A 12,533-nucleotide genomic window follows, 5' to 3' on the forward strand; every position below is an offset into this window, starting at 1 on the left:
ACAAATTTTTCTGTAGAGAAGACTGTCTGAAACATAGTGGTTTGCGTGAAACACCCAACTAGGAGAAATTACATGAATCTGATAAGTCTTGATGATTGTTAAGAGTTTTACCAAGTATAAAGATAAATTATTCCACCACCTAATTCAACATGAAAAAACTGAGGCCCAATTTGCCAAAGCGCTTTGCAGGAGGGCCAGATTTATTACCCATCTCCCTTTCTGCTTTCAGCCTTTATTAGCTTGCAGCAGCTGCCTGAGCTAGAATTCACTTTGGAAGACATTCTCTCAGTGACTTCTAGTCTTACAGCTTGATTATCACTTTGTTCTTCCGGTACCATCTGGCACGCAAACATCGGGAATTCCACTTCCGTAAGGCAATTCGTCCTTTGGGTATTCCTAATACTGAAGGGCTGGAGAGCCTGCCCTTTGTCCTGTTTCTGGCCTTCTATGTCTTCACCTTGCTGGGGAAACTGCTCATCTTCCTCACCATTCTGGCTTCCCCCCACTTCCACACCCCCATGTATTTCTTCTTGGGAAACCTCTCGGTGTTTGACATATTTTTCTCTTCTGTGAGGTCCCCCACATGATGCCCTACCTCCTGGGGCAAAGCTGCATGATCTCTTACCAGGACTGCGCATCCCAGCTCTTCTTTTACCACTTCCTGGGTGGCACCGAGTGCTTCCTGTACACAGTGATGACCATAGTCTGAATGAGCCACATGGTGAGTACCAGCTTGATATGAGTCCCTGGCTGGAGGCCTTCTATGTGGAAGTATTCTAGCCTTCCTTGCCTTTAAGTTGATGTAAGAGAAAGGGATATATTTAGCTTTCACATGAAGGTGAAGCTAAAAGAGGCACTGCAGTGAAAGTAAGGAGGTTGAAGGGCTCTAATGGATCTGGCTCCAAATTTGAAAGTGGCACCAAATTTAAAGGTGAAGCCAAGTTTGAAGGTGGCACCAAGTTTGAAGCTGACACCAAGTTGAAAGTGGGGCCAACTACCAAGCCACTGGAATGTAGGGAATGGGAGAAGTAACTAAGAGCGGGAATGCATGTAAATTAACTAGACCTCTTAGATAGGCTGTCACCTCTGAAGTATCCTATCAGTGTTGAAAAGAGGAGGGACCGGCATGTTAGGATTAGGGTATAAATGTTGTTGTTTCTTGTTTGCCATGCTGGCCATTTTTTCCAGGTCATGATGGACTCAGCTGACTACATGGTCCAGAATAGATTAGAAGCAAGGCAGGGAGGGGGCAGGCAGAGATGAGATAAGGGAACAGGCTGGACTAGCTTGGATAAAGGGACTAAGAGAATGCAGAACTCCACAGGGTGTTATCACAGTGAGTAACATGGTCATTTCAAGACGGAGTCCCCAATTTAAAGAAGGAAGGTCAAGACATACCCCTGATGAATTTTGAGGACTAGGGGAGTCAGAGGCTCCTAATTTCAAGAGTCCACTGGGAGCCTTTAGTAAATCTAAAGGTGGGCCTATATCAAGAAGAAATTATATATTTTATGGACATTAGAGCAGCTCACTCTTCTGTGAACCACCTCCCGATGGAGACCAAACTCTCTGGTAGTTCCCTCACAGTCTCTGGGGTAAAAAGGGAGAGATTTAAAGCCAAAGTAGGTACAACCCCAGGTACCGGTGCTCCTGAGGGCTATAGATACATACAGATTCTAAGATCATGGCAGATGGCTCTGGCATTCAGTGCCTTGCCAATTATGCCCTACATTGGAATTTGTGCTCCTGTGTTTGATGGAGTTCAACTTACGTGTGACCTCTGTATGCATGCCTCTTCTATCACTTTTACTGAACTTGTGGTTGGCACTGGGGTTGGTGCATACTCAGGAGACTTGAATCTCTGGACTAACCATGTGTCAGCTTGGCCCCGAGCCTCAGCAGGGTTGCAACACCTACTCTTCGGTTCATTGGACTTAACCAGGTCAGCTAACAGGGAGGTGAGGATGGTCAACCACCACACCAGGGAACCAAGAGTGTCTACAACTGCAAGCAGAAGAATCTCATCCACCAGCCAAGAGGGATCTAAGACACTTCTCGATTTAGAGGTGGAGTGGACATTGCCATCCCAGGGTCCTCAGGATGGAGGAATAAAATATGGATTAGAGTGGACTTACTGGTATTCTACTATAGACCTATTGTGACTCTAGCAATGGAAGAAACTGTTTCATTGATGTGGAGACAGTGGCCACGGGAGTTGCTGAGGGCAGGGAGGGGGAAGAAGAAGTGTGATGTGGGGGCATTTTCGGGACTTGTAGTTGTCCTGAATGATATTGCAGGGAAAGATGCATGACATTATATATCCTGCCATAACCCACTGAATGGACTGGGGGAGAGTGTAAACTACAATGTAAACTATAATCCACACAGTATAGCAGTGCTCCAAAGTGCATTCATCAAATGCAATGAATGTGCCACACTGATGAAAGAGGTTATTGATGGGGGAGGAGTGGGGGTAGGGTGGGGAGTGGGGTATATGGGAAACTCTTATATTTTTAATGTAATATTTTGTGTTATCTATTTATGTTTTTTAAAAGACATTAAAAATAAGAAAAAAAAGACAAAAATTGAGTAAACACATACATTATTTTTCATTGTTAATGAAGCCCATGATCCAGTACAACATACCTTGCAAAGAAAATGTGGAAAAGCACTGAGCCTTCAGAAAGCCCTGGCAGGTCTCCCTCTAAGCTCTGTATTTACCCACACGTCAATCTATATTTGAATTAAAGCTCTAATCCTGTTTTATGTGTGATTTTAAATTTAATAACAAGGCCAGTAAGATTTAAATAAAAAAAATAAAGTTCCCATTCTTGAGCCTGCTGATATTCATTGGGAGGATAAGCAAATTATGAGCCCTCTGGTGTACATCCTAGAAAGTGGGAATATTTTGATGGGAAAGCACCTGATAATACCTGTGTGGCTAGATTTGGAAGTAAGCGATGGACAGATAGAAGTTGTTTCAGCCCTACTCACCAAAAAAGACCAAAAGGACATCAAGGAGAATGTATGGATGAAGGAAGGGAATGGGGGGGGGGGCTGCTGCAGTTTCCCCCTATTAAAATCAAATTTAAGAAGGAAGAGGAAGTTGTCAGAAACAATATCCCCTTCCCCTAAAGGGGAGACAGGGACTTCAACCAGGGACTTCAAGAAGACCATTATTGAGGGTCTTCTTCAAGATGGACTCTTAGAAACCTGTATGTCCCCTTTCAGTTCTCCTATTTTAGCCTTCCAAATATTGGATGGTAGTTGGAAAATAGTGCAGGACCTAAGGGCCATCAACCAAATTGTCCAGGTTTGGCACCCTGTCGCCCCTAACCCTTACAGCCTCCTCAGTAAGATCCCCTATCACTGTAAATGGTTTAGTGTAGTAGATCTGAAGGATGCCTTTTGGGTCTGTCCCCTTGACCCAGAGAATAGAGACTTGTTTGTATGTGAATGGGAGGATCCCTTCACTGGAAGGAGGCAGCAATACAGATGGAAAGTCCTACCCCTGGGCTTCATGGAATCTCCCAACCTTTTTGGGAAAGAACTGGAGAAAGTATTGGAGAAATTTTCAATTCTGTCTCAAATCACCCTTTTAAAATATGTAGATGATCTGCTAGTATTTGGTGAAGAAAGGCAGGCAATGGCCCAAACTATAAAGAACCTATTGAACTTCTTGGGAGATCAAGGGTTAAGGGTATCAAAAAGTAAACTACAATTTGTAGAAAGGAAAGTCAAGTACCTGGGCTGTCTCATCAGTGAGGGAAAGAAGAAGATAAATCCAGAGAGAATCCAGGTCATAAATGAATTACTTCTTCACTTGGCAAAAAGAGAACCAAGAAAATTCTTGGGATTGGTGGGGTACTGTAGATTATGGATAGGCTCTTATGCATCTCAAACTGAGGCATTATATCAAAAGCTGCTGGAGGAAGAGCCTGACAAATTAGAATGGAAATGGGGAAAAAGAGGCCTTAGAGGGGCTCAAACTGGCACTGATGCAAGCCCCTGTTCTAGCCCTCCCTTCCCTTGAGAAACCTTTCCACCTGTTTGTTACAGTAGACAAATGGACAGGCTTGGGGGGCGGGTTCTGACCCAAATCTGGGGAGGTCAAAGTAGACTTGTAGCCTTTCTTTCCAAAATTTTGGCCCTTGTCCCCAGGGGATGGGCCAGATGCATGCTAGCTCTGGTGGCAAGTTCTCTCCTGGTAGAAGAGAGCAGGAAGCTGACTTTCAGAGAAGTTTAGACATTAGCACCCCTTATCAGGTCAGGACTATTTTGTCTCAGAAAGCAGGAAGGTGGCTGATGGACTCCTGAATTCTGAAGTATGTGGCTATCCTAATGGAAAAAGATGACTTGGTATTGACAACAGACCATAGCCTAAACCCAGCCTCCTTCCTTTGGAAGGGACCTGACCAAAAGGATCCTGAGTATGATTTTTAGAGTTGATTGAGTATCAGACCTGAGTCAGGTCTGATCTAGGGTACCTTATCCTGCAATTGGGGGAAATATTTGTAGATGGTGTATTAGTCAGCCAAAGTGGTGCTGATGCAAAATACCAGAAATTGTTTGTTTTTTATAAAGGGTATTTATTTGGGTTAGGAACTTACAGATACCAGGCCGTAAAGCATAAGTTACTTCCCTCACCAAAATCTATTTTCACATGTTGGAGCAAGATGGCTGCTGATGTCTGCCAGGGTTCAGGCTTCCTGGTTTCCTCTGGGCTCAGATCCTTTGTTTTCTCCACAAGGTCAGCTGTAGACTCTGAGACTCTCTGGGCTTTGGCTCTCTCCACAAGGTCAGCTGTAGACTATCAGGCAAATGGCTCTGTCTCTCTTTCCCTGGGGCTCCAACTTGAGCATCAAACTCCAACATCAAAACTCCAACATTAAAAGCCCTCAACTCTGTTCCTTTGCCATACCTTTTATCTGTGAGTCCCCATCCACCAAGGGGTGGGGACTCAATGCCCTAATGGCATGGCCCAATCAAAGCCCTAATCATAACTTAATCATGCCCAGGTACAGACAAGATTATAAACATAATCCAATATCTATTTTTGGAATTCATAACCACATCAAACTGCTACAGATGGGTTCTCTAATGCCGAGAAGGAAGGAGGCACAATGGCTATGCAATTGTAGATGGACTAACTTGTGAGGTAAAAGATGCTGGCTGATTGCCCAATGACTGGTTAGCTCAAGCTTGTGAATTACATGCATTAAATCAAGCCCTCAAATTATTATAGGAAAAGGATGGTACAGTCTATACTGACTCTGAGTTGGCCTTTGGGGTAGTCCATACTTTTGGAAAAATTTGGGAAGAGAGGGGATGGATTAAAGCAAAGGAAAAGGGCTAGTCCACAGGGAATTAATAAAACAAGTATGGGCCAATCTACTCTTACCCAGAGAAATATCAGTGTTCATGTAAATAGACACCAGAAAGATCATATGTTTGAGGCAAAGTGCAATAGGTTAGCAGATGAAGAGGCTATGGAAGACTCCCATAGTCCCTCTTTGAAGTTGATGGTCCTGATACCGTCCATTCCCAAAGAGTTTGGGGTCCCTACATTCTCTGAAAAAGAGGTGAAAGCTGGAGCAGTTAGGAGTGACCCTAGATGATCAAGGGAGGTGGCTTTGTGGGAAGATATCCCACCACTTAGAGGACAGGCTGTTACCTATACCCACCTTGCTTAGTGTTTTGGGAGACTAACAGATGGAGGATTTAAAGCTCAGTCTGTGAATGAGAATAATTATACTGGGTATAATATTCCAAATTTGGGATGTATCAAGCTCCTTCAAATTGGTAGTAAATGTAACCACAGGCCTAGAATCCCAGACTGTGCAGTTTAATGCCTACCAAGTAACAGACTGGGAGTTTGGAGCACCAGCAGTGACTGATGATCTATCTGGGTCACTTTGGTAGAAATAAGCACAGACTGGAAAATAATATTGTTTTTTTCCCACTCCATAGTGATAACTATTTATTTATTCTATTGGTCAGTCATTGATTGGCTAATTGATTCAATAACTCAAAGTCCTTTTTCTGACTTGCATCTGGAGGACAATATCTGTGTGTTTATCATGTAAATTAAAAATTTGTGTACAATCACCTGTTTTACTAATATGATTGTCATTAAAGAATAACCTCATGTCTCTTATTTTAATGTTCTTGGATCCTCTGAAATCTCTATGGTAACTATTTGCTGTATTATGGTATAACAAATTACCCTAAAACCTACCAGCTTAAAACAAAATCATTTATTGTCTCCCATAATTTCTAAGGGTCAGGTATCCAAGAATAGCAAGGCAGTCCTGGCTCAGGACCTCTCATGAGGTTGCAATCAAGCTGTTGACCTGGGCTGTAGCCACTGAAACCTGACACAGCCTGGAGCATCTGTTTCCAAGATGACACCCTCACATGGCTATTACAGTTGGCTGAAGGCCTCATTTCCTTATGTGAACCTCTCCACATAGCTAAGTGTCCTCAAGATCTGGCAGCTTCGCTTCTCCCAGATCTGGTCCAAGAGAAACACTGTGCAGGAATCTGCAGAGTCTTCTCTTGATTTAATCTCTAAAGTCATTCTTATACCTTCACCTTCCCTTATTTTCTGTTAGAAGTGAGGCACCATGTCCAGTGAATATTCAAGGGGAGAGTAATTAGGTTCAACCTTATGTAAGAGAGCCAGAGAATTTGTTGACACATTTCAAAAAAATCACAGATATATGTTCACCTTTTTAAAAATTTTTCCCCTGTGGAATGCTTTCTATTTAGGCTTAATTTCTTACAGTAAGGATGTACCCTTCTCCACATATTTCATGTGTTTTCATGATTTAAAATGCACACTATGATCCTTTCTGTCTTTATGAGAACCACATATCTTTTGGAGTTTTGTTCATCCTTGACCATTTTCATACCTTCTCTGAATATCACATTCTACACTGAGCCATTTCTCTATCACTAAATAGTTCTTATCATTTAAATTATTCACATTTTCATTGTGAAATAAAAATGGTAACAATTCTTATATCATCATTTTGGATAGGTAAATGACACATACTTTATTATTCAACATTTTTACATTATTCAAAATTTTTGGCATTATTCAATGACTAGACAAACACAGTTCAGATGGAAGGGCAGTCATTTGGGTAATATCAAATATTTATTGGAAGTTTACTATTTTTAAGTCATAGTGCTAACCACAGGGGACATAGTAGTAAATTAGAGAGATATAGTTCCTTTCTGTATGGAGTGTAAAATTTGTTGGACATGGAAAGCAGATTGGGCTCAATGGATAGAGCATCTGCCTACCACATGGGAGGTCCAGGGTTCAAACCCAGGGCCTCCTGACTGAAGGAAGTAATGATTTGTTGGCTGAAGAAAATAAGACGTGGTATAACCTAGGAAACAGAACAAGAAATGAATGTTCTTTGATGAGACTCCCTTAGTCAACAGGACAGGAATGTCTCTGGTTAAGATCTATTAGGTCAACAGGCCAGATTAGAAGAAAGAACAAAGTTGCCTTAAAAAGTTAAAATAAAAATGGCCTGTCCCTGTTTCTAATGATAAGATAACAACAGCAAATCTGTCCCTGCTTTGTGGGCTTTTAGTAAGCAAGCTTTCTCTATAAATATGCAGTTGAATGGAAAAAAAACATGTCTGTGGGCATTGACTCACAGATCCCCTGATCCCTTCTCTTGTTACTCATTCCTGATACCCTTTGGGCTGGATGCAACCCCTGACCCATGGATGATCTGGCCCGTGCACAGTGCTGATACATGCAAGGAGTGCCGTGCCACACAGGGGTGCCCCCCACATAGGGAGCCCCACACACAAGGAGTGCGCCCTGTAAGGAGAGTCACCCTGTGCGAAAAAAGTACAGCCTGCCCAGGAGTGGCGATGCACACACGGAGAGCTGACACAGCAAGATGACACAACAAAGAGAGACAGATTTCCAGTGCCACTGACAAGAATACCAGTGGCCACAGAAGAACACACAGCAAATGGAGCAGACAACTGGGGGGGGGGGGGAGGAGAGAGAAATAAATAGAAAATAAATCTTAAAAAAAACACTGTTGGACATGACTAACACAAACAAAATATTCAACATTTGATGGGGACAAGGGCTTTGAATAAATATAGAGGGTATTGTGAATGCACAGGTGTAGATGAAAGCATCAAAGCCAAGAAGGAAGGAAACTAGAAAATCAGGCAAAAGGGGAAACTGAAAATATTAAGGATAGGGGGGATGACTGTGCCTGGAGAAAGGAAACCTCAATAACATTATCCAGCTTATCCTTTCAGAATGTCAAATTTGGCTACCTTGAGCACTCTTACTCCTCCCAGTGGGCACTTTGAAATGGAAGATTTTAAGAAATGAATTCTGAAGAATATGGTTCTAAAATGCACAAGAATATCTTGTACATCAAAGTGACAAGTTAGTGTTCCTGTTTTCTAGGTGGAAGAAGGCTCTCTAGTGATATAAACCTTCATTGCAATACACACATTTATTTAAAAAAAGTACATTTACTGTAAAAAGTAAAATAAGAAACAATTTTTAATTAGCAGCTTACCTACTGAGCTGATCTGGAAAAAATTATACATATTCTTTTTATAGCTCTCTTGCCCTCACACTGCTATTTGCATTGTACGTGCCTCTCCCAATCTGCTCTAAACTTTAAAATTCTATCCCTATTCAAGCCAGCAAAAGAAGTAGCCACAGTTTTCTCTGGATCAAGGATGGAAAAAACATTTTTTAAAAATCCTACGGCAAACTTTGCTTTATAAAGCCTATGTATGCATGAATTAGTCATAGCTGCCTGTATGGCTGTTGGACTAAGTAAGACTCCCTTCAATTTTGGCCACCTCAACCACATCCCTTTAAATCAACCCAATACATTCACATCATCCTCAGACTCATTAAGTCAAATCCTTGTCGCTCCAAAGCATTTGCAACATTTATTTTATTTTTATTTTTTTTCACTTTTCTTAAAGCCTTTACTGAGACATGATTGAAAACTTTACAAATACACATGGAAAAATAAGACATGATCACAATCAAGTGTAGACAAGCTAACCAGAGAGCTTAAATGCCTTGTCAGCTAATGGAGAAGCTGAAGTACTTGCGAGTGAGACATGCTGTAGGGCTGAGAAATGGGTACTAATATTCTTCTCCTTCTTCCTCACCTTCTCCTTCAACAGAATCTACACCAACCTCCTCATAATCCTTCTCGAGGGCAGCCATGTCCTCACGGGCCTCAGAAAACTCTCCTTCCTCCATTCCCTCCCCCACGTACCAGTGGACAAAGGCACGCTTGGCGTACATCAGGTCAAACTTGTGGTCCAGGCGAGCCCAGGCCTCAGCAATGGCTGTGGTGTTGCTCAGCATGCACACAGCTCGCTGGACCTTGGCCAGGTCGCCACCAGGAACCACAGTGGGAGGCTGGTAATTAATGCCGACCTTGAAGCCAGTGGGACACCAGTCCACAAACTGGATGCTACGCTTGGTCTTGATGGTGGCAATGGCAGCATTGACGTCTTTGGGAACCACATCGCCCTGGTACAACAGGCAGCAGGCCATGTATTTACCGTGGCGAGGGTCGCATTTCACCATCTGGTTGGCCGGCTCAAAGCAAGCATTGGTAATCTCTGCTACAGAAAGCTGCTCATGGTAGGCTTTCTCAGCAGAGAAGACAGGGGCGTATGTGGCCAGAGGAAAGTGGATGCGGGGATAGGGCACCAGGTTGGTCTGGAATTCTGTCAGATCTACATTCAGGGCACCATCAAACCTGAGGGAGGCTGTGATGGAGGACACAATCTGGCTAATAAGGTGGTTAAGGTTGGTGTAGGTTGGGTGCTCAATATCAAGATTTCTGCGACAGATGTCATAGATGGCCTCATTGTCTACCATGAAGGCACAATCTGAGTGCTCCAGGGTGGTGTGGGTGGTGAGGATGGAGTTGTAGGGCTCAACCACAGCTGTGGAGACCTGGGGGGCTGGGTAAATGGAGAACTCCAGCTTGGACTTCTTGCCATAATCAACAGAAAGGCGTTCCATCAGCAGGGAGGTAAACCCAGAACTGGTTCCCCCACCAAAGCTGTGGAAAACCAAGAAGCCCTGAAGCCCTGTGCACTGGTCAGCCAGTTTGCGAATTCTGTCCAGAACCAGGTTGATGATCTCCTTGCCGATGGTGTAGTGCCCACGGGCATAGTTATTGGCAGCATCTTCCTTGCCTGTGATGAGCTGCTCAGGGTGGAAGAGCTGGCGGTAGGTGCCAGTGCAAACTTCATCAATGACTGTGGGTTCCAGGTCTACAAACACTGCCCTGGGCACATGCTTGCCAGCGCCGGTCTCACTGAAGAAGGTGTTGAAGGAGTCATCTCCTCCCCCAATGGTCTTGTCGTTTGGCTTCTGGCCATCGGGCTGGATGCCATGTTCCAGGCAGTAGAGCTCCCAGCAGGCATTGCCAATCTGGACACCAGCCTGGCCGACGTGGATGGAGATGCACTCACGCATGGTGGCTACGGGATGGAAGGCGAAGGCGACAGGAGCAGACGCGGGTCCCGGTTACCGTCCCCGACAAGCTAAGAGTCGAGGTAAGTAACGCACTCTGCAACATTTATTTTATACTCTCACTTATTTCTTCTTGACCTGCCCACAATTTGATCCATTTTTTATACAATCACTAACATTATCTCCTGCTTTATTGATGTTTGAGGGGATCAGTAAACCACACTCCTATATTTTTCTCTGAGTCCAGAAATAATTGAGATAAAAGATCAAGATACCTGACTAGATGAAAATATCAACTTAATTACTGACAATTTTTATTTAATTACTGAATTGAAGGATATAGTTCAAATCTGTGGCCAAATGTCCTACTGAATCTTACTCCAGTGAATGTTTTTGGTCTCCCTTTTTCAGGTCTGTAATTTTCCTCAGAGTTTTTTGTTTAAATTTCTCTTTTTGTTATAGGATAACATGTATGATGCACTCCACTCTAGCTAAAGCTGGCTTAGCAGATTCTAACCTCTGCGACAGCCCTACTGTTAGCAAGCAAGCTGGACTTTAGCCTCCCATTTCTTTCTGCTGCTGTGGTGTGGGGGAATAAGAAAAAGAGCAGAGAGGACTCCAAATATCAAAACAGTGATTCTGGCTATTTCGAGGTGAAGTGTTTAGAGTAAGCTAAGAGTGGATCAGAGGAAAAAGCAGCCTTTGAAACTGTAAATAATGAGAATAAAAACATAAGTGATAAGATTAGACATCTACAGAAGTCAGTCTACAATTAGTTTGATTTTGTGTGGCTTTTTACTGGTATCTAAGAATAAGCAATACGATTGTCTTATCAAGACTTTAAAGAAGAATTTAGCTTTTGATGAAAGATCAGAAGGGAATGGTTGCAAAGAAGATTTGTATGTGAATATCCATGGAAGAATTATCCCAAAACTGGAAACATCCCAAATGTCCAGTATCTAGTGAAAGGAGTAAATAAGTGTTGTATAGCCATACAATGGAATGTTATTTGGTAATAAAAAGGAACATGATTTTTAAATGCTACATAAGGAAAGACCCCCATCATGATAAGTAAAAGAAGCCAGATTCAAAAGTCTAATATTGTAACCTTCTGTTTTTATGAAATGCCCAGAAAAGGCAAATTTTATAGAGAAGGAAAGCAAGCTAGTGGTTGTATGGACTGGGAGTAGGAATAGAACTGATTGCAAATGAACTCCATGGAAATTGTGGGGATGATGGAAATGTTCTGAATTTTTACAATTCTTGCAGAACTCTGTAAATTTTTAAAATCACTAAATTGTATGCTCACAATTGGTGACTTTTATGATACGTAAATCTCGATATGATATGTAAAATCTCAATTAAAGCTGTTGAAAAATAAAAAGGAAATGGACTCTAAACAAATGGATACTATGCCTCTAGTGTTCAGGGGAGAGGGAATACCTGCTGACAGGAACTTTCAGTCTATTTGACAGGTATTCTGATATGGTATAGATAAAAGTGCTTAATACTATTGCAGTAGGACATCTGGTTATGGTGATGATCATCGCTTTCCTCACTTTAACTTAACCCTTACTACAGAGTCTCCAAAGAGAGTATTTGTTTTTTTTTGAATATGGAATTTTCCTAATTGGAAAAGATTATGCTGCCTCACTAAAACCTGCATTCTACTGGATTTACTCCCCTTGCAAATTTATATATCAGTATTTATATACACCCCATCTAAGAATCTTTTGAGAGTGAATATCCTGTAGAGCCAAATTCATCTGGGTGACTGACAAATACAGAATTTCTGCAGCAGATACATGTTAAATAAATTAATGATATGGAAAGTTTAGAGATAACACTTGCCATGAAGATGGTACAATTTGGAGATGTTATGTAAATTCTTCTTATTTTTAATTTTTTTTCAAAATACATAGATCACACAAAATGTTAAATTAAAAAAATGTAAGAGGGTCTCATATGCCCCACTCCCCATACCCCCCACTCTTCCAACATTGACAACTTCTTTCATTAA

The 12,533-nt window shown here is 42.2% G+C and overlaps 1 pseudogene; it reads right to left on the reverse strand.

The window, feature by feature from the left end:
• Positions 1 to 8,994: 8,994 nt before the first annotated feature.
• Positions 8,995 to 10,604, reverse strand: LOC101415979 (tubulin alpha-1B chain pseudogene; annotated as a pseudogene).
• Between the last annotated feature and the right edge of the window lie 1,929 nt (positions 10,605 to 12,533).

Source organism: Dasypus novemcinctus, chromosome 27 (genome assembly GCF_030445035.2).
Source record: "Dasypus novemcinctus isolate mDasNov1 chromosome 27, mDasNov1.1.hap2, whole genome shotgun sequence".
In the NCBI taxonomy this organism is placed as follows: Eukaryota; Metazoa; Chordata; class Mammalia; order Cingulata; family Dasypodidae; genus Dasypus; species Dasypus novemcinctus.